General features: G+C 46.6%; 1 protein-coding gene across 5 annotated transcripts in view; it reads left to right on the top strand.

Annotated features, from left to right (window-relative positions):
* Window positions 1-9,250: 9,250 nt before the first annotated feature.
* Window positions 9,251-24,422, top strand: part of ST3GAL4 (ST3 beta-galactoside alpha-2,3-sialyltransferase 4) — a 162,904-nt gene continuing 147,732 nt past the window's right edge. For 4 of the 5 annotated variants that reach the window (XM_081891105.1, XM_081891091.1, XM_081891103.1 and 1 more), the window contains exon 1: window positions 9,251-9,713. The gene's annotated coding sequence lies outside the window, so the exon portion shown is untranslated. The remainder of the gene's footprint in view (window positions 9,714-24,422) is intronic. The other variant, XM_081891089.1, reaches the window with a different exon arrangement.

Genomic DNA, 24,422 nt, shown 5'->3' on the forward strand with positions numbered 1-24,422 from the left:
AAGAAAGAAAAAGAAGAAAAGTTGGAAGAATTTCTTCCAAATTTATTTTACAAATATCTCAATAATAAAATTTCATTGATTGACTTCCATCGCTTACACTGCATTTCCTATATACATTTTAAGCAAGATTGTAACTGTTATTTCATATTTTTCCCATACAATCTCACACAAATATTCTAATCAATAAGTTTTCTAAATCTTTCATAAATCTATTCTAAACACAACCAAAACCTTACATCCGTTTAATTTCTGTCAGCCATCAAAGCTCTTTTCTTGCCCATCAAGCATTATTATTACTATTATTATTATTATTATTATTATTATTATTAGTGTTAGTGGAGTTTGGGGTGTTATACATGCTTCCTCCATATTCATGTTATTTTCACAACAACCCTGTGAAGTAGACTGTGTTGAGAGAGTGCCTTTGGCTGATTAACATTCAATATCCTTTAAAATTTGTTTGTGGGAAGGGCAGTGGTTATGGGATTGTTTTGTTCATGTTTTTATTATGCATTTTGTGTTTTAATTTGTATTTTGAAGGTGTGAGGTTGTCTGTATACTACTGCAACTACTGCTACTAAATGTCTCTGACTGACTCATCTGGATATCTAGGGAGCTTCAAGGTTGAGTCAGGATTGTAACCTAGGTCCTGGTCCAACAGTAAAAGTTACACCACACTTCGTTGTACCCTATTTCATCTCATTGTGGTTGACTTTTCCCCAGCTGTTTGGTCTTAGCTGACAAGCCAATTAATGAAACCCAGGCAAGCTGTAATGTGTGACCTGGGAGAGCAAGTAAAACAGAAACTGCTCTATTCTACCTAAACCTGCGATACGGCTACCTTCAGAAGGGTGGGTTTATCCTAAAAAGCTAAGCATGTTGCTTTTAGAGGGATTAAGAAGGTATTTTTTTCTAACTGAAGGGTAAAGCAACATGCTGTTTTCTGAGTGACAGGTTTTTTTAAAATATTTTTTATTAAGGATTTTCTTGTTTTACAGAAGTGTAGTGCCTCGTATTTTTTTTTTCTTCTTCTTCCACGTAGCGTTTTTACAAATCTGTTTCATTTGTTGAGGCATTAGGGGGAGAAGAAAAAAGAAAGAAAAAAGAAAGGGGGTGGAGAGAGGGAAGATGGATGGGGGTGGGGTCGGGTGGCGGTGTTTCTATTATGTTTAATGTATGTAGAGTTTGGTGTCAGCGTTGCTTGTGTTGTTCACTTGTGTTCCTTTGGTGGTGAGAGAGGTTGGGGTTGGCCTAGGGTGTGATTGTTTGCTTGTGATTGGCTGTGGTGATCTTTGTTTTCGTGTGTGAGTGGGGTGGGTGGGTGTTTTGAATCAGGTTAGCCATATTGATTTCTATGCTGTTGGTGGATTATTGTCATTGTCCTGTTGGGCTGTGTATGTGATAAAGGGGAGCCATACCGGGGTGAAGGCGTCTTCTTCTGTTTGTCCCCGTGTCAGTTTCAGTTTATTAGTTAATTTTTCTAGTAGGGCTGTTTCCCATACTATTTGGAACCATTGGTCCATGCTTACTCCTGACAGGTCTCTCCAGTGTCTGGTTATGGTATTTCTGGCTGCTGAGAGCAGGTGGGTTATGAGTTCTTTGTGGTGTAAATGGGCATTGTTGTCTTGGAAGATGTTTAGTAGGGCCAATTCTGGGGAGATAACTTCTAAAGCGTAAGGTAAGTGGCTGGCCCTCATTGTTGCTGCAGCGGCTCAGGATTGGAAGCAGGATGGTGCTGCTAACATCAACATACTTTTTGCAGCTGTATCTTATTTTCCAGCATGGGCTGCTGCAGCAACAAGGCTCTCGCTCGTTTGGTCTCACTCCAAATGAGATCGGCAAATAATACTAACTGGTGCTAAATCAGCCCATGACACAATATATAGCAAGGGTGATGTTTTTGACTCTCTGCTTTATATTACATTAGTAAAGTATCAATTAGAATCAGGAGGCTGCAACAGGTAGCAGGCTGTGGTCCCCGGTTGAGGGATGTTTTGTGCCCGAACTCACCATGAACACCTCCCTTGTTCTCTTCGGATGGAAATGGCGGCCACCTGAGAGGTGCGAGAACTGACTTCTGGTGAGTTCCATCTGAATTTTTTTCCTCACAATTGTAAAAAAAACCCCAAAACCTTTATTTTAATTCCAGAAGGCGTTTGGCAGAGTTTAATTTTAATTGGGAAGGGCTTGCTTGCCTAGAGAAGTGGACTGTTTATTAATGACCTGAAGCTGTTTTATTGTGCTGGTTTGGGGATCTTGCTTTTAATTGATAGCTTTTGATCGAGCTTTACTGTGGTTTCATGGCTGTTTTACGTTGTCTGGTAATCTGCCCTGAGGGCTTTGTGGAGCCCTGTGATGAATTTAAGTGTCAAGAACAAATACAGTGTGCCATCAACTGATATAACCAAGAAGTGCTGGATTTATGTATAAACTAAACAAGCTATAGCTTAGGGCCCCACTCAAATTGAAATAAAAAAAACCTGGATATACATTTCCAAAATATAAGATAAAAAACAAATCAAATAAAACCTACATACAGTTAGAGCTTAATAATTATTACACTACTAATATACTTCCTCTTAATTGTACTTCACTATTAATAAACTTAGGGATGCGGGTGGCGCTGTAGTCTAAACCACAGAGCCTAGGGCATGCTGATCGGAAGGTCAGCAGTTCAAATCCCCGCGACAGGGTGAGCTCCTGTTGTTTGGTCCCAGCTCCTGCCCACCTAAGAGTTCAAAAGCACATCAAGTGCAAGTAGAAAAATAGGTACCACTCCAGTGGGAAGGTAAATTTTATTTTCTGTAAGTAGATTCAAACATTTCACATGAGCGAAGGAATTTGCAACACATTAAACAAAGCATGCATAGCTTTTGCACAAAGTACAAACTGATGTTTATTTCCCAAATCCTTCCTAAAGAACCATTGTTTTTCTGTTTTTAAAAAAGCGTTGATCGATTTCCCCCATACTCACAGCTATGACATGACCCCTACTTTTGTGATGACAACTATAAATAAGTGATATAAGAGTGCTTTAAATGTATGGTGTGGACATGACCTCTGTAAGGGATAAAGGAAGTCCATTAATCAATCATTTACTGTGCTTGACTGAAAGCCATTAAATATAGGAAGTCAAGGGAGGCACAGGCAATAGGAGGAAGGTTAAGGAAGAGCTGAAAGTAAGTAAAGAACTATTACAGCAGGGATGGCCAAGCTCTGACCATCCAGCTGTTGTAGGACTACAACTTCTATCAGCCCCAGTCAGCATGGCCTAAAGCCAGGGGAAGATGGGAGTTGTAGTCCACCATGGGAAACCACCATGTTGGTGACCCCTGGGTTAGAATGACTCACTATCTAATAGACTTCACAGCTGTGGGAAAAATCCAAAGTGACGCATTTATTGTAGGGAAACCCATTCATTTATACATGACTGCACCACCCTACATTGTCAGCGATGTGTATATATTTCTTTTGCCATTGAAAACTCGGTTTGTTATGGGCAGATATTGTGCCTGCTTTTCGTTACCTGAGCTCAGCAAAGCAAAATGTGCGCAGGCTCTCCTTGCGAAAGGTCATACTAGTTTAGCCAACATGTTCTTTTTCATTGTTTTGTGCTACATGAATGTTGACGTTTGCGCTGCATTCTGCAGGCCATTATTAATCTCGCTGAATAGCATGATTATTTTCAGATGTCGCTTAAACAAAAAAGCAGCTTGAACCAGAATAAGGTTGAGGCAGTTCCTGGCTGCTTTGCCACATTGACAGCCAATTGGATAGATTTCTCCCTCTCTCCTTGGCAATAATTAAACCCTGATCACAGATGTGGTTTGTTACTTGCTCCCCGTAAGTCTCCACTCGTTGCTTTGCTTTGGGGTGGGATGTGAACTACATAGGCACATTTGTGAAAATACTAGCCATCTGGAGAATAAGTGACTTATAGAAGATAAACCCTTTGCACCAGGAGAGGCTACACAGCTGTTGGTTTGAAAGGGTCATCAAAGGGAACAGAGCCAGGCCATTGGTCTAGCAAGCTCGGTATAGCCTCCTCTGCAACGACTGGTTGCACCTCTCCCTGATTTCATGGAGGGATCTATCTTAGCCCTATTTAGAGATGCTCGGAATCAAACATGGTACTTGCTGCATGCAAAGCAGACACTCTGTCTGGGCTATGGTCGTTTGGGCTATTTGATGCTTCTTCAGATTCTATGGTGTTAGGTGCTAGACATTTATTGTGTTCTCTTACTCTGTTTTTCCAGTTGCTGCATTGCACCATATTTGTGCCCAATACTTTAGCATGGGGGGGGGGGACCTCTAGTGCTCCAGATACCATTGGTCTCCCATCCGCCCCAGCCTGGGTGGCCAGTTGTCAAGGATGAGTGTGAGCAATGGTCCAGCAACATCTGGGATGGGGGACTGCCTGTTCTCCATCCTTGCTCTAGCTTGTTATCTTGAGAGGTGGCTCTTGCATTCAGGCTCAACCATGAAGTTCACTATGTGACCTTGGGGCCAGTAACTTACCCCTCAGGATAACCTACCTCACCAGGTTGTTGTGAGGATAAAAGAGGGAGCCAAGCACACAGCTTTGAACTCATTGGAGGAAGGGCAGAATGAAATCGTAATAAAACAGCTAATGAATCCATGTGCCCGCTTGACATCTCTCAGCCAGAAAAGTGTCTTTTGATAAGCATTCTTGGCATTGACATTGAGCAATACTAAATTATGTCTGTGCTGGTCCATTCACACATGCAAGTCATTGCTTGATGCTGCAGTCAATAAGCAGTTCAGCAGCAGAACACCAGCTTTCCTGCATTTCCTTTAATATTTTTGGATCGTCATGTCCCGGTTAATGTTTGTGCATGCGCCCTGTGTGTAAGATTATATCGCTTTTTGCAAGTAATGCTTAAAGTTGCAACCCTCTACAGTTTCTTGGGAGTAGGGGCGACTGAATAGTGTGTGGCTTGCTTCTGAGTAAAAGTGCACGGAATTGTGCCGCGTTCCTTTTTATTTTTCAACTGCACGTCCCACACCTGTAATTGTGACTGGTAACTATCATTATCGGATTGCACATTTGCTTGCAGACCGATGTGCTTCCGTTTCTTAGCTGAAGTGTTCACAAGTGACATTGGCTGAATACAAAATGCCCATTTACCATGCAATAACTTAACACACACCCTGGTGGATATGTCAGCATTTGGCATACATAAGCTGCCTGTCTGAAGTGGCCTGCCAAAGAGTATGGAGATTTTTACTGCTCTCCTGCTTCCAGGGATTCCTGATGAGGAACAGATGTGTAGTAAGGTTTTTCTCACCACTTGGCAGGAGGCTTAAGTAGGCCTGGTCCACACATCCTGCGGAAATGAGGTGAAGTATGGCCTGTACCACTTAAGGCTGAAAGGTGGGGGGGTTGTCTCCTATTGACACCAGGCAGGTGCCTTGAAGGTACACTTTACAGTGCCTCCTATATCTTTTTTGAATAAAAACACAAGAGATCAGATAAAATGCAAGTCAGAAATGACTAAATGTTAATACATAATGAAATGCAAAAATTTGAATTTACAAGTATAGTCATACCTCGGGTTACAGATACTTCAGCTTGCATTTTTTCAGGTTGTGGACCGCCGAAACCTGGAAGTACTGGAACGGGGTACTTCTGGGTTTCGGCAGACGTGCATGCACAGAAGTGCCGAATTGCAACCTGCGCAGACACAGGTTGTGAACGCTGCGGGTTGCGAATGTGCATCCCACACGGATCACGTTCGCAACCCGAGCGTCCACTGTATAATGTATATGTAATAATATGTAAACATTTTGTATATGTGCAGTCGTACCTCGGGTTACAGACGCTTCATGTTACAGACTCCGCTAACCTAGAAATAGTACCTTTGGGTTAAGAACTTTGCTTCAAGGTGAGAACAGAAATCGCATGGCGGCAGCAGGAGGTCCCATTAGCTAAAGTGGAACCTCAGGTTAAGAACAGTTTCAGGTTAAGAACGGACCTCCAGAACGAATTAAGTTCTTAACCTGAGGTACCACTGTATTGAGATAATAATAATAATAATAATAATAATAATAATAATAATAATAATAATAAATACAGTGCCTCCTGTAGAAGCTGTTGTGTGTTTTAATCCGGTTTTAGCTAACTGTCAATTTTGTTTTCTTTTTAAATTTTTTAAATATTTGTTTTCAACTAGGTTTTTAATCCAAGGACTTTATTGTTGCATATTATTTTTTTGGAACTGCTTGGAGGTTTTATGACAACCTACAAATTAAAAATAATACTCCACGCCCTTGGAAAGCCAATACAAGGCTCTGGACCAGGGGACCTTATCTAGCCTGAGAGCCACATTCATGGGCAGCCATCTGGGGGCTTCTTGCAAGTGGTAAGTGGGGGCCCAGGGCCAATGTGGGTGGCGTTGGAGCCAAAGAGGTGCCTTTTTACAGCAACAAAAAGCCAGACCTTTCTATGTGCCCTCCCCCCTTTCATCCTTCAGCCAGGCAAGGAAAAACCACCCCCACACTTCAGGGATGCATTCTAGCCAAGCAAAAGAGAGAGCCAAGTAGGGGTGACATTGGGGGGGGGGACTTGGAGGGCCACATCTGGTTGAGGGTCATGTGGGTTCCAGACCCCTTCTTTAGCCCCCCGTTCCCTACCAAAGATCCTAACAGGATTTCATGGCCCTGGTGCACTGTATGTGGCCTGCCCGGCCACCCTGCAATCTAATGACAACAACTGCAACATATATATCTGTTTTTAAAATGTTATGCTTCCCACGAGGCTTCCTGAATCGATCTGCAGTATAGAAAACGTATATAAAAACAGTCCAAACAGTTGCATGTATTTTTAAAAACTTTTTTTAAAAAATGTAAATATAAAAAGAGTTCAAAACAACTGCACAGGCATAAAGTCAGCTCAGATCCAGGACAGATAACCAGCCGGGATAAATATTTTATAAGGTGTCACAAAAAAAGGAATGTCTTTCCTGGGCGCCAGAAAGGCATTATGTCTAAGCCTGCCTGGCAGGTAATGGGAAGGAGTTCTAACGAGTAGATGCCACCACACTAAAGGCCTTTTCCTGCCATCATGTGGAACGGACCACTGGACAGGACGATATCTGCAGGATGTCCTCTCCTGCAGAACACAAGAGATCAGCTGGATGTGTAAAAGATGAGTTGGGGTGGATTCTCTTTCATTGGAGGTTTTTAAACAGAGGTTGGGTGCCCATCTGTCAGGGCTTGTTTAGCTGCGATTCCTGCATTGCAGAGGATTGGCCTAGAATGAACCTCAAGAGCCTTCCAGTTCTACAATTCTATGATCCTTTAGGTAAATGTATTAGGTACATATAAGCAAAACACGCAAACAATTTTTTGGCAGCCTTGGAAAACGAAAGAACCTTGTATTAAAGTGTAGCCTCTATAGGTGTTTAACTTGCTGCAACTGCAAGGCGCTTAATTATTGTATTTGCTAATTCACTTGGTATTTTATACTTCTGTTTTATGATTACTGTATATTAACAAAGAACAGGCCATTGATGTTGAACAGACCAATACTGGATGTGTGGGGGATGTGGAAAATTATGGGTTTGGCACTGCAATATCACTATTTTTCCTCAGTAGGAAGCAAATCTCACTTATTTCAGGGGAGCAACTTCTGAATCAAACATAGCCAAGCCAGTGAATTGTGTTTTGTTCTGTAAAGGCAGCGCACTCAGGGCATGAATGAAATGAGTTGGGCATGAGGAAAGTACTTGAATATGCATATCCCAATATCTTCCTTTGGCCAGCATTAGCCTAGCAGCAACAAGGAGTTTGTCTTGTTTGTTTCCTGCTGTTCTGGGAGATCAGGGAAAGCCTGGACCAAAAGGGTCATGCATGGAACAACTGGCAATAAGATGTTTCAGGTAGGGCTCAATATATAAACCAAAACCGGTCTGAAGTCCATATTGTGATATCCGTTTCATAATTTTTTGGCCTGGCGATATAATGTGAATCATGATGTGTGTGTGTGTGTGTGTGTGTGTGTGTGTGTGCTATGCAAAAATCTGAATGTGGGAAAAACCATGATGCCAGCAAATGCCTCTACACAGTTCCATCCTTATTTCAGACATGGTGATATATCAGTATATTGTGATGTTTAGCTGGTGATGTGTCACAATGTTGAAAACCAGATATTGTCCAATCCTCGTTTCGCGTATGGCAGGAGGAACAACGTCCTGCAGTATTGGGGCAACAGCAATGGAGACAAGTCTCCCTTTGGGGAACCTTTTAATTTTTTTGCAATCAAACGGTATGAAAATGTAAATAAGATAGCCCTCCAGACAATCCTTACACTCTAGCTTAGCTGGGCTTCCAGTGCCAAAGACAGATCTGTGAACAACACAGTTTCTGGCCCTCAAAACAAATCTCTCGCAAGGTCTCTCTTCTCTTCTTAGAGGTGCCCTCCTCTTAAGAGGGGCAAGGAAGTGCCCTGCGACATTCAGTTGTGGGGTCAGGATGGCTTCCCTCTCATTTCTGACCCTTCCGCAGCTAAGTGAGAAGGGCAGCCTCCATGAGGTCTAGCAACTTGTTTAAAAACAAAAGAAAAGGGGACCCTTGGAATGAGAGAGGGCGGGGCAACCAGAATTCATCCAAGGCTGCCACCTCATTATATACACTTGCCTGGTCGTAAACGCAACTGAACACAGCTGGGCTTACTTGTGAGTAAATATGCATAAGGACACACTGTAAATGGCGCACCCTATTGCAGGGCGGCCCTAGCCCTGCCTCTAGGCCCCTCTATATCACATTTAGGTGGCTGCATTGAGATGAAAACGAGAGCAAAGCGACCGCCTGGTGAGAAAGCTAAGTGGAGATCTTGGGCAAAGACGCAGGCGGGTGATGGAGACTTTTTTCAGGGGCGGCGGCTAGATGGGCGCGCGCGGCGGCGCCTCTCCCCTTTGTCCTCCCTGCCATTGTTCATTCATCTCGCACGACGCGCGTTCACACAAACAGTCTGCGGCGAAGGAGCCGCCAGGCGCAAAGCAGGGCGCAAAGCGACGGTGGCAGAGCCCAAGCAGGCAGGCAGGCAGGCAGGCAGGCAGGCAGGAAGACACCGGCCCGCTCCGGCAGGACTTCCTCTCCCCAACCCCGCTTAGCTCACGCCCCTTCCCCGATTTCCCCGCTCTCTGCGCCCCCCCCCCCCGCGCGCCTTCCCGACGTGCCAGCTGACCCAGCCTCCCCGCTCCTCTGTGCGCAAGCGTGGCGAGGCAGGGGCGGACCATCTTCGCCCCATCTCCACGCTCCTCTGGCTCGCTCGCACTCTCCTGCCTTCCTCGTCCCCCACCAGCGAACTTTAAGACAGTGTGGCACAATTGGGCAAGCCTCCCCTTCTCCTTTCGTGGCCAGCGGCCGTTGCCTTTCCAGCAGCCATCTCTGCCGGAGGGGAGAGCGAGAGCCAGGGACCCTCTGTGCCAAGGGAGCTCTGCTGCTGCTGCTGCTCCCCCTCCTCCTCCCCACCACCATCATCATCTTCATCATCCTCAGTACCACCACTATATGACTCCTGCCTGCCCACCTCCTCCCACCCCCCAGAGTTGCGTCCTGTGCACCAGCCCAGTTCGGATTATAAACTAACCAAACCCAACACCTTTCCTTGTCTCCGGAGGCGCCGGTGAATGTCTCGGCGAACCCAGCGGATGGGGGGTCGCTCCTGACACCCAGATGGCTGGCTGATGGTGAGTCCTTCGGTCTTCCCTCCCCTCTGCAGCTCGGGGTGACGCGTGTCTTGGAAGGGTTCCCGTAGAACCCCTGTCTGAAGCCAGGGGTGGCCATGGGTTTCTGCAAGCTGTGTGTGTGTGGGGGGGGGGAGATCAGGAGGGGAATTAAGTTTTTTCTCTCCCCCGCCCCGCGCATCCCTATTTTTTTGCAAATAGCTGCAGAATTGGTGTGTGTGTCTGTCCTTCACAAGAGGTGATTGGGGTGGTTTATTTCTCGTTTGCTTATTTAATTATCTCCCTCCCCCCCCCCCCGCCGCCGCCCACCTTTGCAGCGGAGCTAAAAATACAATTTTGAAAAAAGGGCAAGCGGATTTAGAGGCTGTAAAAAGACAGCGGCGAGCCTGGCTTTACTCCTTTGTCTTAACTCTGCCTTCTGTGTCTCCCAGAGCGCATCTGCACCCGGAGCAGCCTGTTGGGTCTCCAAATGTGTTTGAACTTGCAGCTTCCTCTGCCTCTCTCTGCTTTTCTCCCTCTCCGTCTCCCTGTCTCTCTCCCCACATCTTAAAAACCTTAATTAGAAGAAGAGTTGGAGAGGCAAACTCTCTTGCCGAGTTCTTTTGATGGCGCCTTAAGGGGGCAATTGGTTAGTTGGTTGGGTTAAAAGAAGAAGACGAATTCTCTGGAGGCATACCAGCTCAGCAGAAAAGAAACTTTGAGCTTGGCATAGTTTCAAATTAGAGAGAAAGTGTAATGTGGTGGCATCTTCTTAACCCCTTGGCGTGTGTGGCGCAACTGGTTTTTCTGTTAAGATCTGGAGCGTGGGAAGCTGCCACATATATATACTCAGTTAGTCCCATCTCTTGATTATTGTCAACCCTGAATGGCAATGGTTCGCCAGGGTTACAGGCAGGGAATATGCTTGCTGGGTGACCTTGTGCCAGTTACGGTTTCTCAGCCTAACCCACCTCACAAGGTTGTTGTGAGGAGAAAATGAAGGAAAGGGAACCATGTTGAGCATCTTGGAGGAACGTAAGGGGACAAATGGGATGACTAAATAAATATCCAGCCCTAGCTGGAGATGGTGGAGATTGCACCAGAGGACCTTCTGCAGGCGAAGTTTCCACTCTTCCACTGAGCTACAGCCGTTTCCCTGAAAGCAAAGGCCTTAAACGAGTTGTGAAGCAAGGGCCTGAAGTGCTTTGTCCTGTACAGAATCCATGCACCTATCATGGCAGGAGGTGGTGGACCTCCAGATGGTGTTGGAACTACAGTTCTCATCCAACCAGCATAGTCAACGGTCAGAGAATGATGGGAGTTACAATCAACAATATCTGGAGGATTGCTGGCTCCCCATCCTTGCCATAGTTTTTGCATGAACTCTTTATCATCCAAGATAGTTCAAGGCCTTGCTTCATAACTAGTTTAAGGTCTTTACCTTCAGGGGAAGGGACACAGCTCAGTGGTAGAGGACAGCTTTTTGGCTTTTGAGTTTGGTTCTTGCACTAGCAAGTGAGTTTGATTTTGTGCAACAGAGCAATCCAATGCAGCGGTTGCACTAGTGGAAACCCATGTGCAACAGATTGTGCAACACAGTTACTTTATGCATGTTTGCTTATGCATATATATTTTTTGCACAGCAGGACATTATTTATAATGCTTGACTTCCTAGAGCCCTCCTTCAAAGTTGGATCAGCTTCTAGTAGTGTAAGAAGACCACTCATCATTGCAAGAATTAGCTGGGAGACAAGATGCATCACACACTTATTTGAAGTGCTGGAGAATGTGAGGTAATATGGTTGGGGCTTTCCCTGCTGCTTCCTTGAACCTTGTAACAGGGAACAGCCATAGCTTAGTGGAGGAGCACATGCTGTGCATGCAAAAGGTCCCAGGTTCTCAGTCCCTGGTGTCTCCAGGTGGGGCTCTGAGACTTATATTTCAAACCTTGTGATCTGCCAGCAGTCACTATAGAGCTGGCTTCTTCAAACCTAGTGTCCTCTAAGGGTTTCGGAGGGCATCTCCCCATTGGTCATGCTGGCTGGGGCTGATGCAGGTGTGGTCCAAAAAAATCTGGAAGGCACCAGGTTTGGGGAGGCGGCTGTAAACAGTACTGAGCTAGAATATGCTGCCCTCTAGGTGTTGTTGGACTTCCATCAGCCCAGCCAGTATGGTCTAGGTCTAGGATAATGGGAGTTATAGACAGCATCTAGAGCCGTGGTTCCCAGCATGGGGCACACGTCTCATGGGGGGCAATTTGAGAATGAGTTATTAACAGTTAAGGGCCTTTTAGGCTTCCTCCATGTGAGTGGGAGTTCACTTTTTGAATAATAAGAATTATATGTCATAAGAGGGGGAGGGCAGCAGGATTTTAGAGACGCTTAGGTGGGGCATGGCCAAAAAAAAAGGTTGGGATCTAGAGCAATGGTTCCCCATTCCATTGCCCCCAATGAGCTACAGTGGTACCTCAGGTTACATGCACTTCAGGTTACATATGCTTCAGGTTACAGACTCCGCTAACCCAGAAATAGTACCTCGGGTTAAGAACTTTGCTTCAGGATGAGAACAGAAATCGCACGGCGGCAGCGGGAGGCCCCATTAGCTAAGGTGGTGCTTCAGGTATTTTATCCCTATATATTGTATTTTATTGTGTTACTGTTTGAATCCCATAGAAATCAAACTGTAATGCAATAAAATACAATACAATATTAGGGATAAAATAAGCAATTGAAAATCAATGTGAATATTTAATGTGGACATGCCATGGATCTCCTGAACGAAGCTTGCAGACCGCTGATTATCCATGGACCACTTTTTGGGAACCTCTGGTCTAGAGGGTCATGGCTTCCTTGGGTTTGAAGTACTGTAGAGAGACTGGTGGTCTGACTTGGCAGCTTCTTCTGTTCCTACTGTTTCAAGTGCTTCTTGTTATCTGATCTTGACTGGAAAGCACTTTCATCCTCTTGAGTTTCCTCTCTCCCCCAGTCAGCGCTCCCAACCATCACGATTCCGCCACACATTCTTCAAAGTCTCCAGGGTCACTTTAAGCTACCATGCTTACAGCTTTGTCATTTTCATGTTTGCTATACAGTGGTACCTCGGGTTAAGTACTTAATTCGTTCCGGAGGTCCGTTCTTAACCTGAAACTGTTCTTAACCTGAAGCACCACTTTAGCTAATGGGGCCTCCTGCTGCTGCTGCACCGCTGGAGCATGATTTCTGTTCTTATCCTGAAGCAAAGTTCTTAACCCGAGGTACTACTTCTGGGTTAGCGGAGTCTGTAACCTGAAGCGTATGTAACCTGAAGTGTATGTAACCTAAGGTACCACTGTATTGGGATTTTCTTTTTATCCTTGTGAATTGTGGGAACATCCCTCCACTTTAATTCTGGGGCATATTTGTATGATCTTGGAAAGCTGTTGCTTTTTTTTTTTTAAGCACTAATAAGAGTTTAAATTCTTTTTTTTCAGCAAAGGCAGGCAATCACTACAAAAACAGACTAGGGAGAGGGAGTTCAGGGGAAGTTAGGAATCATTCACCCGAGTGCTCATATATTTCTGAAGTTTGTGGGTTGAAATCTGATAGATCGCACACAAAAGGGATAGTGTGGTGTAGTGGTTAAGAGCAGTGGACTCATAATCTGGTGAACCGGGTTCGCGTCTCCGCTCCTCCACATGCAGCTGCTGGGTGACCTTGGGCTAGTCACACTTCTCTGAAGTCTCTCAGCCCCACTCACCTCACAGAGTGTTTGTTGTGGGGGAGGAAGGGAAAGGAGAATATTAGCTGCTTTAAGACTCTTTTAGGTAGTGATAAAGCGGGATATCAAATCCAAACTCCTCCTCTTCTTTGTTGGGCTTGGATCTACTGATTTCTCCTTGTTCTGCACTAGTTCACACTTGAGGGAATTACTGCTGACTCCATCCCGTATGTAGAACATGTTGTCCATGTTTCTAAAGAGTGGAGCTTAATTTGCCCCAGAGGGTCTATGGCAAATCTTGTTACTTGAAGTAAAGAGGAGGACGAGGAGTTCTAAGAAACTTAGTTGGTGCGTATCTGGGTATCACTGAAAGGCTTTGGGTATACATGCAGGCCTTAATCTGATCTGTAGCTCAGTATCTGAACCTGCCTTCAGGGCTAGTGCTGATCTGTGAAGGGCGCCTCTGAGCATGTTATGAGTGCATTTCCCTCACCCATAAAAAGACCACCGCCTTCACATCTGGAATGCAGAAGGCCAAGCAAAGTATAATGCTGTGTTAAATGCATGATTGCAGTGAATGTATCTGTGCTTTAGTAGCACCTAGGGAAGGGTACCACCCCAGAAATCATTTGTGTATGTGCTAGATTAATCATATGGGGTAGGTAGCCTCACTAGCCTCACACACTGGAACTGTTGGTTTAGGAAAATCTAAGGAGTAGTGGCAGTGTTTTGTTTTCCTTGCACCTTGAGCGGCATAAAGTCACCCAGATAACAACAGATAGTTAAAGCTCTCTTAAAACCTTTTAATTTGCCCTGTAAACTGCTGTTAAGATGAATGAGTATCTTGAGGATCACGGATGAGAGGAAAGTCTTGTTGCTAATGCTTTGAGAGTCTTAGCTGCTCCTGAAATTTCAGACTGACTGGGAAGTTAAAACTTTTGAAACTTTTTAATTTGTCTTCTGTCTTGTGGTGATCGTGTGTGTGTATGAGCGAGAGAGAGAAATTTGCTCTTCATTTATTCCCAGTTGCCTGAGAAAAGTGTGAATGAATAAGAAATAGGAGGGAATTACCACAGTTTAGTGGCGGTGCAGATGTTTTGCATAGAGACGGCCCGGGTTCAACTCCTGATAAAGTGATCTTGCTTGAAACCCTGGAAAGCTGCTGCCAGTAGAGTGGCACCTCGGGTTAAGAACTTAATTCCTTCTGGAGGTCTGTTCTTAACCTGAAACTGTTCTTAACCTGAGGTACCATTTAAGCTAATGGGGCCGCCTGCTGCCGCTGTGCCGCCCAATTTCTGTTCTCATCCTGAAGCAAAGTTCTTAACCCGAGGTACTATTTCTGGGTTAGCGGAGTCTGTAACCTGAAGCCTATGTAACCTGAAGTGTACCCAAGGTACCGCTGTATTAATAGATGGCACCAGTAGACACTGTCACAACACACAACCTGCCGTGTTCCAGTCCAGTGCTGGATACCACAGAGAAGGCCTTAAGGCTGGAGGTGAAGCAAAGGAAGAGAAGGCTGGGGTTGAGGCCAGGCAAGTAAGAAATTACCGTATTTTTCGCCCTATAGGAGGCACTTTTTCCCCTCCAAAAATGAAGGGGAAATGTGTGTGCGTCCTATGGGGCTAATGCAGGCTTTCGCTGAAGCCTGGAGAGCGAGAGGGGTCGGTGCGTACCGACCCCTCTAGCTCTCCAGGCTTCAGGAGAGCACCAGCGCCAGCCCCACAAGGTCGGGGAAAAGAGGGAGGCGGAACACCGCCATCCCGCTGTCTCCCAAAGTGGTTTGGAGGCTGATGGCGGGGAGACCCCGCCACCAGCCCGGCAAGCTCCGGGGACAGCTGGGAGGCGCAGCGCATCTTCCCGCTGTCCCCGGACCTGGTCTGAAGGCGGGCGGCGGGGAGAAGAGCGCTTCTCCCCGCTGCCGACCCCACAAGCGCCTGGGGGGAAATAATTTTTTCTTCTTTATTTCTCCCCCAAAAAACTTGGTGCGCCCTATGGGCTGGTGCGTCCTATGGGGCGAAAAATACAGTAAAGAACCTTGGATAACACAGAGTGAAGCACTTACACCCAATGAAGGTTAGGAGCAAACAGAGGCTTTTAAAGCCTCTCTCACCAGGCTACCTCCTCTAGGCTCCACCCCTTCATGGAGAAGGATAGAGTCTTAGAGGTCCAACACCCCTGGCCTGGAGAACGGTTCTCCTCGTCTCTTCTCTAGCCTTCCTCCTGATGCACTTGAAGTGGTGAAGTATGGTTGGATGCAACTGATTCCTCAGACTCAGGTGCCTGTGAAGGTCCGAGTTCTCTCCCTGGTGGTTCCCCTGGGAGCTTCTGTCTGCCATCCTTGGTCATAGTGGTCCCCTGATCTCCAGAAGTTGGCCCAAAGCCCTGAGTATGATCTGATGCCTTAGCTGGTTCTTCTGTGCAGTGCCATAGCTATGGTGGTAGCCAGTTTTGTTTTGTTTTGACCCAGGTGAAGCCTCCAGAGGGGTGCCATTGAGGCTCCCAACCTGTGTGTATGTACACAAATGCATGTTGGGTGTTTGCCAAACTGAGTCTTTGACCTGGGTGAAATAAAGCCCAGTTTCACCCTTTCTCTTTCTGTTTGGATTGCTGCTGATTCAGGAGTCATGATACAACCCTTTGCCCGTGCTCCACTGCAGTCTTCCCCATCGTGGTTCCTTTTGGACTACAACTCCCATCATCTCTGACCATTGGCCATGCTGGCTGGGCCTGCTGAGACAATGCTAGGCTGGGGAAGGCTGCACTGTTGTGTAATCAACAATGTGAAAGTGAAATAAGCTCCCTATTTGCACTCTGCCTCCATCTCCCTCCCCTTGACTATGCTACCACTCTTGACTATGCTACCACTCAGTGGATTTGTAACTGCTGACTGACCGAACCCAAAGGGTGCTCATCAATGGTTCCTCTTCATCCTGGAGAAGAGTGACTAGTGGGGTGCCACAGGGTTCTGTCTTGGGCCCGGTCTTATTCAACATCTTTATCAACGACTTGGATGATGGACTCAAGGGCATCCTGATCAAATTTGCAGATGACACCAAACTGGGAGGGGTGGCTAACACCCCAGAGGACAGGATCACACTTCAAAACGACCTTGACAGATTAGAGAACTGGGCCAAAACAAACAAGATGAATTTTAACAAGGAGAAATGTAAAGTATTGCACTTGGGCAAAAAAAATGAGAGGCACAAATACAAGATGGGTGACACCTGGCTTGAGAGCAGTACATGTGAAAAGGATCTAGGAGTCTTGGTTGACCACAAACTTGACATGAGCCAACAGTGTGACGCAGCAGCTAAAAAAGCCAATGCAATTCTGGGCTGCATCAATAGGAGTATAGCATCTAGATCAAGGAAAGTAATAGTGCCACTGTATTCTGCTCTGGTCAGACCTCACCTGGAGTACTGTGTCCAGTTCTGGGCACCACAGTTCAAGAAGGACACTGACAAACTGGAACGTGTCCAGAGGAGGGCAACCAAAATGGTCAAAGGCCTGGAAACGATGCCTTATGAGGAACGGCTAAGGGAGCTGGGCATGTTTAGCCTGGAGAAGAGGAGGTTAAGGGGTGATGTTCAAATATATAAAAGGATGTCACATAGAGGAGGGAGAAAGGTTGTTTTCTGCTGCTCCAGAGAAGCGGACACGGAGCAATGGTTCCAAACTACAAGAAAGAAGATTCCACCTAAACATTAGGAAGAACTTCCTGACAGTAAGAGCTGTTTGACAGTGGAATTTGCTGCCAAGGAGTGTGGTGGAGTCTCCTTCTTGGGAGGTCTTTAAGCAGAGGCTTGACAATCATATGTCAGGAGTGCTCTGATGGTGTTTCCTGCTTGGCAGGGGGTTGGACTCGATGGCCCTTGTGGTCTCTTCCAACTCTATGATTCTATGATTCTATGATTCTATGATTCCTTTGCTGTCTCCCCTGGGTTGAATTGTAGATTGGAAACTCCTTGGGGCAAGGACCTGTCATTGTGTGTACTTTCTAATCTTCCATGCACATTGATAGCTCGCTGTAATAAAATAATTATCTCTGGAATCAGACCAATTTGTCTAAGGTGCTTGTCATATTGGATTGGATATTGCATAGCCCTATTCAGTCCTTTTCAACTCTTCCAGTTATTGTTGTGCTAGCAGGAAGAAGAGGAGTTTGGATTTGATATCCCGCTTTATCACTACCAGAAGGAGTCTCAAAGCGGCTAACATTCTCCTTTCCCTTCCTCCCCCACAACAAACATTCTGTGAGGTGAGTGGGGCTGAGAGACTTCAGAGAAGTGTGATTAGCCCAAGGTCACTCAGCAGCTGCATGTGGAGGAGCGGGGACACGAACCCAGTTCACCAGATTACAAGTCTACCACTCTTAACCACTACACCACTGGCCCCTTCCATATGCTTTCATTCCTATAGCACAACATATCTTGGGTGCTGAATGTCTGCAGTGTGCAGCCTACTCCACTTAAGTCCTGAAGTGATTAAGGGTGATTCCTTCACTGGCAGAGGAACAGGGGTGCGGGGGGAGCACACTGCCCCCGGCGGCACGATCCTGGTGGGGTCGCATCGTGGCTGCCCCCTGGGCGCTATGCCCCCGCAGGCGGTGCGCCATGCCCCAGAACGCGTGCCACACCCCTGCGGGCAGCGCGCGGCGCCCCCATGATGCATGCCCCGCCCCTACAGGCGGTGTGTCATGCCCCTGGGATGCGCGCCAGCCATGCCCCCGCCTGCTCTACACCCCCCGCCCGCTGGAGCTTGAAGCTCTGCCACTGGCCCCCTCCAGACAACCTTTTTATTATGTGTTCATGACAATCTGTGGTCCTGTTTTGAACACTGTTTGTGCTTGCAAAGGTTTTGGGGCAGGTGCACTGCTTTTTTCTAACTGGGGCATGTGTCAGACCTTCCAGATGAAGCCCTTTAACTTTCCATCCCAGAACTGTCTCATTGGTGTCCTTCCAGCTGCCAGTAATGTTATAACAGGGCTGTCCAACCGGTCGACTGCAATTGACAGGTCAATCCCCGGCTGATTGTGGTCGATCATGGCCTCCTTTACTTCTTCTGAGGAAGAATAGCTGTTTCCACCCCCTGCCCCCTACCAGAGTCCTTCATTTGCACATGTTTGCTAAGACGGAAGACAGAGCTTTTGCTGGTGCTTTTTTTGGTGACCGGTTTTCAGTCTCTCCTCCCTAAAAATAGATCTGCAAAGCTCAAAAACTTTTGCTTTCCTCGTCAAAAAAAAAAGAAGAAGAAGAAGAAGCTCAAAAGCTCAACAACTTTGACTTGCCCCCCTAAAAAAAGTTCAACAAAATGGGTAGATCATTTTTAATTTTTTTTTGTGGGAGTAGATAAGTAGATCACAGTCTCTTGGGAGTTGGACGCCCCTGTGTTATAACGCTGGGGAAGCATCATAGAATTACTGATTGTGTGGTCAGTCCGGTATAAACCCCCCACTAATGTGCTCCCATGTCGTCGATGGCATGTTGCAGAATATACCTGCAGAAAAACCAATGTCAGTAGCCTAGTAGGGCCCTAAGATTTCTGGGAGGTCAAGTTTCTGAATTTCTGTAAAATCAAGGTTTTAAATTGCATAGGGAACCTACTCGAGTAGACCCAGCTACAATCATTCAGCCCCCAACACTTAGGGCAGGGGCAGGGTGCAGGAAAATGGCCAGTTGCACTCCGTATCTGAATCAGGATAATGTGTGGTCCACACATTGATAACCTCAAGGCTGGATTACTGCAGTGCATTTTACGTGGGACTGCCCTTGGGGTCTGGTCAGGAAGCTCCAGCTGTTGTAGAATGCAGTGCCTAGACGTCTGATGGGGGCAGACAGCTGGCAGCATGCGGCACTTCTGCTAAAACATCTACACTGGACAGGTTCAAGGTTCTTGTGTTGATATACAGAGACTGGAAGACCTTAAGGACCTCTTTGAGCCCTTCATCCCAGTCCAGTCAGTGAAATCAGCCAGAGGCATAGCTGTCAAGTGTCCCTTATTTGAAGGGACAGTCCCTTATTCCAGCGCCATGTCCCGCTGCTGTCCCTTATTGATGGATGTCCCTTAAATGTCCCTTAAATGATGTCCCTTAAATTTCAAAGGAAGCAGCTCCTCTCCCTCCCTCCCTGCCAGCCAGGGAGGAGGGAGGCTCCAACTGGGTTGCTTGGCTGTGTTGCTCACCCAATAAGAAGTCTAAGAACGACTGGGGGGGTGGAGCTTGCATGCCTCGTGTGTGGCTAGTTAATGCAAGCTGAGGGGGTTTTTGAATGCTGGACGCCATTTTGTTGCACATGCTGCTGCAAACTTTGCAGTGCAAAGCCAGGCCGGGGAGTCATCTTAAGTTGAGGCAGCATAGGCCTTGTGGTGCATGTGATTCAGATTCTATTCAGTTGAACCTCTGGTTACAAAGTTGGTTGGACAGTGTTCTCGAAGCTACCCAGCATGAGTTTGACCAGATTGCAGGAGGACAGGAAGACTGGAGTGCCTGGAACACGTGAGGATGCAGGTCCCTTATTTTGGCTGCTGGTCCCTTATTTTCAAATCTGTAAGTTGACAGCTATGGCCAGAGGAGCATTGTTAGTTGACCTCTGTGTTAGAGAGGCCTCACTGCCCTCAACCAGAAGCCAGACATTTCGTGTTGACAGTCCAGTGCTTTGGAACACTCTTCCAGCATCCTCACTTTTGACTCTTGAAGACATTTTTACGCCAACAGTCCTGTGAACTTGTTTAACATTTTATTGGGAAGCCAGAAACTATAGTTTGTGGTGTGTTGGAGGATGAATGAGCGCTCTTTCTGAACAAGAGAGCAGCTCTTGTTCCTGTGTTCACTTCCTTTGCAGCATCCGGTTATGGGTTACTTTTCACCACAGGGTGGAACGCTAGATAGAAGTTTAGCCAGATCACAACCACACTGCTTTTTAGAAAGCTTCAGGAAGTTCTGTTACCTTCGTAGGTGGGTGTATGTTTAACTTACAGTAAGCTTGGGGCCTGCTCACCTGGTCAGATATCCTAGGATGATGACGAACTGATTTTGCTTCATCCTCTGAATTGTTGATATGTTCAGGAATTAATTGGAAGCTGAAGTGGGTTGAGTGCTGAAAATACATGGTAAGATTTACTACATTTCTATCCTGCCTTTCCTACAAGGAGTTTCACATTCCCCCCCCCCCCCGGCCCATTTTATTTTTACAACAACCCTGTGAGGTAGATTGACCAGTGTTTGGAAAGTTCATTTTAAAAAGGAACTGTTTTTTTCCAGTTTATTCTGTGCAAAAAGTTCCAGTCATACACTTGTAATATAAAATGAATTCATTAAAAGCTCATCCATGACAATATCCCCCAGCATTCAGAATGTTACAAGTTGCTGTGCTGAAGTGTAGGGTCTAAAAATAAATCAGGGGGAACACATAAGTAATAAAATGTCTGACAGATGAATGTCAGCAGGTGCAGCTTTCCACATAATTGTATTTTCAGACTAAGAAAGGCTTACCTTGTTTAACTTCTGCCTGCCACACAGCTGTTAGAGACACGAGGCATCACTTGGTTCTTGTACCTGTATTTCCTGCTACAAACTGCTCCTGTGGGAAAAGAACAAATATCCTCATAGAGGAATATACAGTCATACCTCAGGTTACAGCCATTTCAGGTTGTGTTTTTTTTGGGTAAAGGTAAAGGGACCCCTGACCATTAGGTCCAGTCGTGGCCGACTCTGGGGTTACGGCGCTCATCTCGCTTTATTGGCCGAGGGAGCCGGCGTACAGCTTCTGGGTCATGTGGCCAGCATGACTAAGCCGCTTCTGGCGAACCAGAGCAGCGCACGGAAACGCCATTTACCTTCCCGCCAGAGCAGTACCTATTTATCTACTTTTACTTTGACTTGCTTTCTAACTGCTAGGTTGGCAGGAGCAGAGACCCAGCAACGGGAGCTCACCCCGTTGCGGGGATTCGAACCACCAACCTTCTGATCGGCAAGACCTAGGCTCTGTGGTTTAACCCACAATGGGTTACTTCCAGGTTTTGGTGGTTGCACATGCGCAGAAGCGCAAAATTGCGCTTTGCGCATGTGCAGAAGTGCCGAGTTGCAACCTGTGCGTGCGCAGACACGGGTTGCGAACGCTGCGGGTTGTGAACGTGCATCCTGCACAGATCACGTTCGCAACCCAAGCATCCACTGTACAGGGAATACCTCACAGTCCTTCCTTCCTGGTCTCCCAAGTCCTAGTTCAACCACTGTGTCACACGGGCCACTTCTGTGGACCTCTCATTGCATGAAATTGGGCTGAAACTTCAAAAGTGTGTGTTGACAACAATGTTCCTGGATGCCTGGGACAGGAAAAGAGGGAGAAGGCAAATAGGGGAATGTAGGAAGAGCCCTGCCGGATTGGATCAAAGGCCTAAGAAAAGCAACAGTCCCAATACAAAATCCACATCTTACATCTCTCCATGGTGAGAACTGTCCGTTTATTTCCACTCTGGTGGTTCATAAAAAAACTGACAAGGGAAATGGTTAACCTCATGGCTTTCATGGTTGATGTTCATTCAAGAAAATGAATGCAGGAGGTGGACAGACCAGGGAGCTGTTTCCCTTGAGATGGTGTTAAAGTAGTAGTACAGGCAGAATTTATAGTCCATTATTCCTCTGAGATGTAGGCAGCTCATTATATGAAATAATTTATCTTCAGTCTTGTCCGGGCCTCATCTCCCATGCAGGAGGAGTGTTCTTAATAACTGCTTTGAGTTAAGTTGTCCAGTGGCTGTGCTGTATCTTGGAGCCTGGGTTGGGCCTGGAATTAGTTTTTAAGTTTATTTTTTTATTTCATTTCTTTGCACATTTATCACCCACAATTTCATACAAAATTATCAATGTGGTGTACATCAGACAGTGATAAAATCAGCAAAAAGCATTAATAGAAAGATAACTGAAAATCAACAAATATTGATGAGTTAAAAAGAGAAAATTCATATAGCAAATGGCCTGTACAAAAAAAATAGAGTTTTCATAAATTGTCTGAAAGTAGGGGGAAATGGTTCCCGTTGAATTTCTATTAGTAGGAAGTTGCACAGGGAAGGGGCTGCTACATTAGAAGTTCAGTTTCTTGTGGAGGCCAACAGAACCTCAGAGGTGTAGGGATCAGACAATCCTGAAAGTACTTCAGGACTTTGTGAATTAACACAAGAACCTGCCGCATAGGTATTGCTGGGTCAGCTGTGGATCGAGTGAGACAACTGCAAAGAGTGCCTTTGAACATGTGAAGAGTGCATTTCTTCGGTCACTGGTCTGGTGTTCACATAATGCTAAGCCATGGTTTATTAAAGCAGGGTTGATTTGATTGTCCTAACCATGCCTGTGGTTTGTTTACTTCCAACAAACCGTAATCTGAAACCGTGATTTGTTGCTGGCCTATGAACCTTGGCTTGTTTTAACAATGGTTTGCCATTACAGCTCATTACCACAAAGTTATGAGGCAAGAGCAGCTGGAAAACAAGCCAAACTTTGTAGAAACAGGACATAGCTTGTTTGATCTGTGGAACAATTATTTCAATATTTGTGGTGTGGTAAAACTGTGATTTAGCATTCTGGGTGAACCAGGTCACTCTATAATACATTCACCCAGGTCCCTGGGTACATTTCCCAGGCAGGCTAGAGTCTCTTTCAGGATGTACTGAGTCTCTTCCATATCACACCTTGTGGGGAGCTCCCTTTCAGTTCTGCACGATTACCCCCAGATACATCTGGCCATACCATCCCTTTTCAACAGATCCATACTGTATAGTTTGTTCTAAAGACCTGTGAGTGGAAACAAAAGTAGACACTAGCATTGCTGTGCAAACACCAAAGATGTCACAAGTGCCAGCAAAGGTGAATTCTGCAGGTGTCCCTGTGCTTCTGATTATGCAAGCAGAGTGAAATCTTTGGATCAGTTGTACTTCTTCACACTTATTATTATTATTATTATTAAATTTATATTCTGCCGATCTTGCTGGGTTTCCCCAGCCACTCTGGGCAGCTTACGACATATATAAAAACACAACAAAGCATCAAGCATTGAAGAACAAAATATCCTATACGAGCAACAGACAAATCAATAAATCAATAGTAACCAATAACAACAACAACAACAACAATAAACAGTTTGCAGTTATAACCAAGTTAAAATAACCACCAACCCCAACTAAACATTTACCGTATTTTTCGCACGATTGGACGCACCGGACCATAGGACGCGCCTAGTTTTTTGGGGGGGAAATAAAGGGAAAAAAATTCCCCTTTATTTCCCCCCCAAAAGCAGGTCAGGGAAACCGAACCAGGTCGAGGAACAGCGGGATAGTGGCGCTGCGCCTCCCTGCTGTCCCCCGAGCTTGTGGGGCTGGCTGATGTCTGCCTAGCGCGGGGGGGCGCTCTGCTTCAGGGCGCCCCACCCGCCGGGCGGCAGGCTGCTATCCGCAGCGTGGGGAGCCTTGCGGGGAACTGCTGCAGGGCTCCCCACGCTGCGGATGTATGCCTGGCGTGAGGGGCGCTCTGCTTTAGGGCGCCCCACCTGCCGGGCGGCAGGCTGCTATCCGCAGCTTGGGGAGCCTTGCGGGGAACTCCTGCAAGGCTCTCCACGCAGCGGATGTGTTCCCGAAGCGCCAGGCGCTCTGCTTTCAGGGCGCCCGACGCTCCGGGAAGCAGGCTGCTATCCGCAGCGTGGGGAGCCCTGTGAGGAACTGCTGCAGGGCTCTGCACGCTGCAGATGTCTGCCCGGCGCGAGGGGCGCTCTGCTTCAGGGCGCCCCTCACGCCGGGCGGCAGGCTGCTATCCGCAGCGTGGGGAGCCTTGCGGGGAACTCCTGCAAGGCTCTCCACGCAGCGGATGTGTTCCTGAAGTGCCGGGCGCTCTGCTTTCAGGGCGCCCGACGCTCCGGGAAGCAGGCTGCTATCCGCAGCGTGGGGAGCCCTGTCAGGAACTGCTGCAGGGCTCTGCACGCTGCAGATGTCTGCCCGGCGCGAGGGGCGCTCTGCTTTAGGGCGCCCCTCGCGCCGGGCGGCAGGCTG

This window comes from Podarcis melisellensis (assembly GCF_964234715.1).
Source record: "Podarcis melisellensis genome assembly, chromosome: 15".
Lineage (NCBI taxonomy): Eukaryota > Metazoa > Chordata > Lepidosauria > Squamata > Lacertidae > Podarcis > Podarcis melisellensis.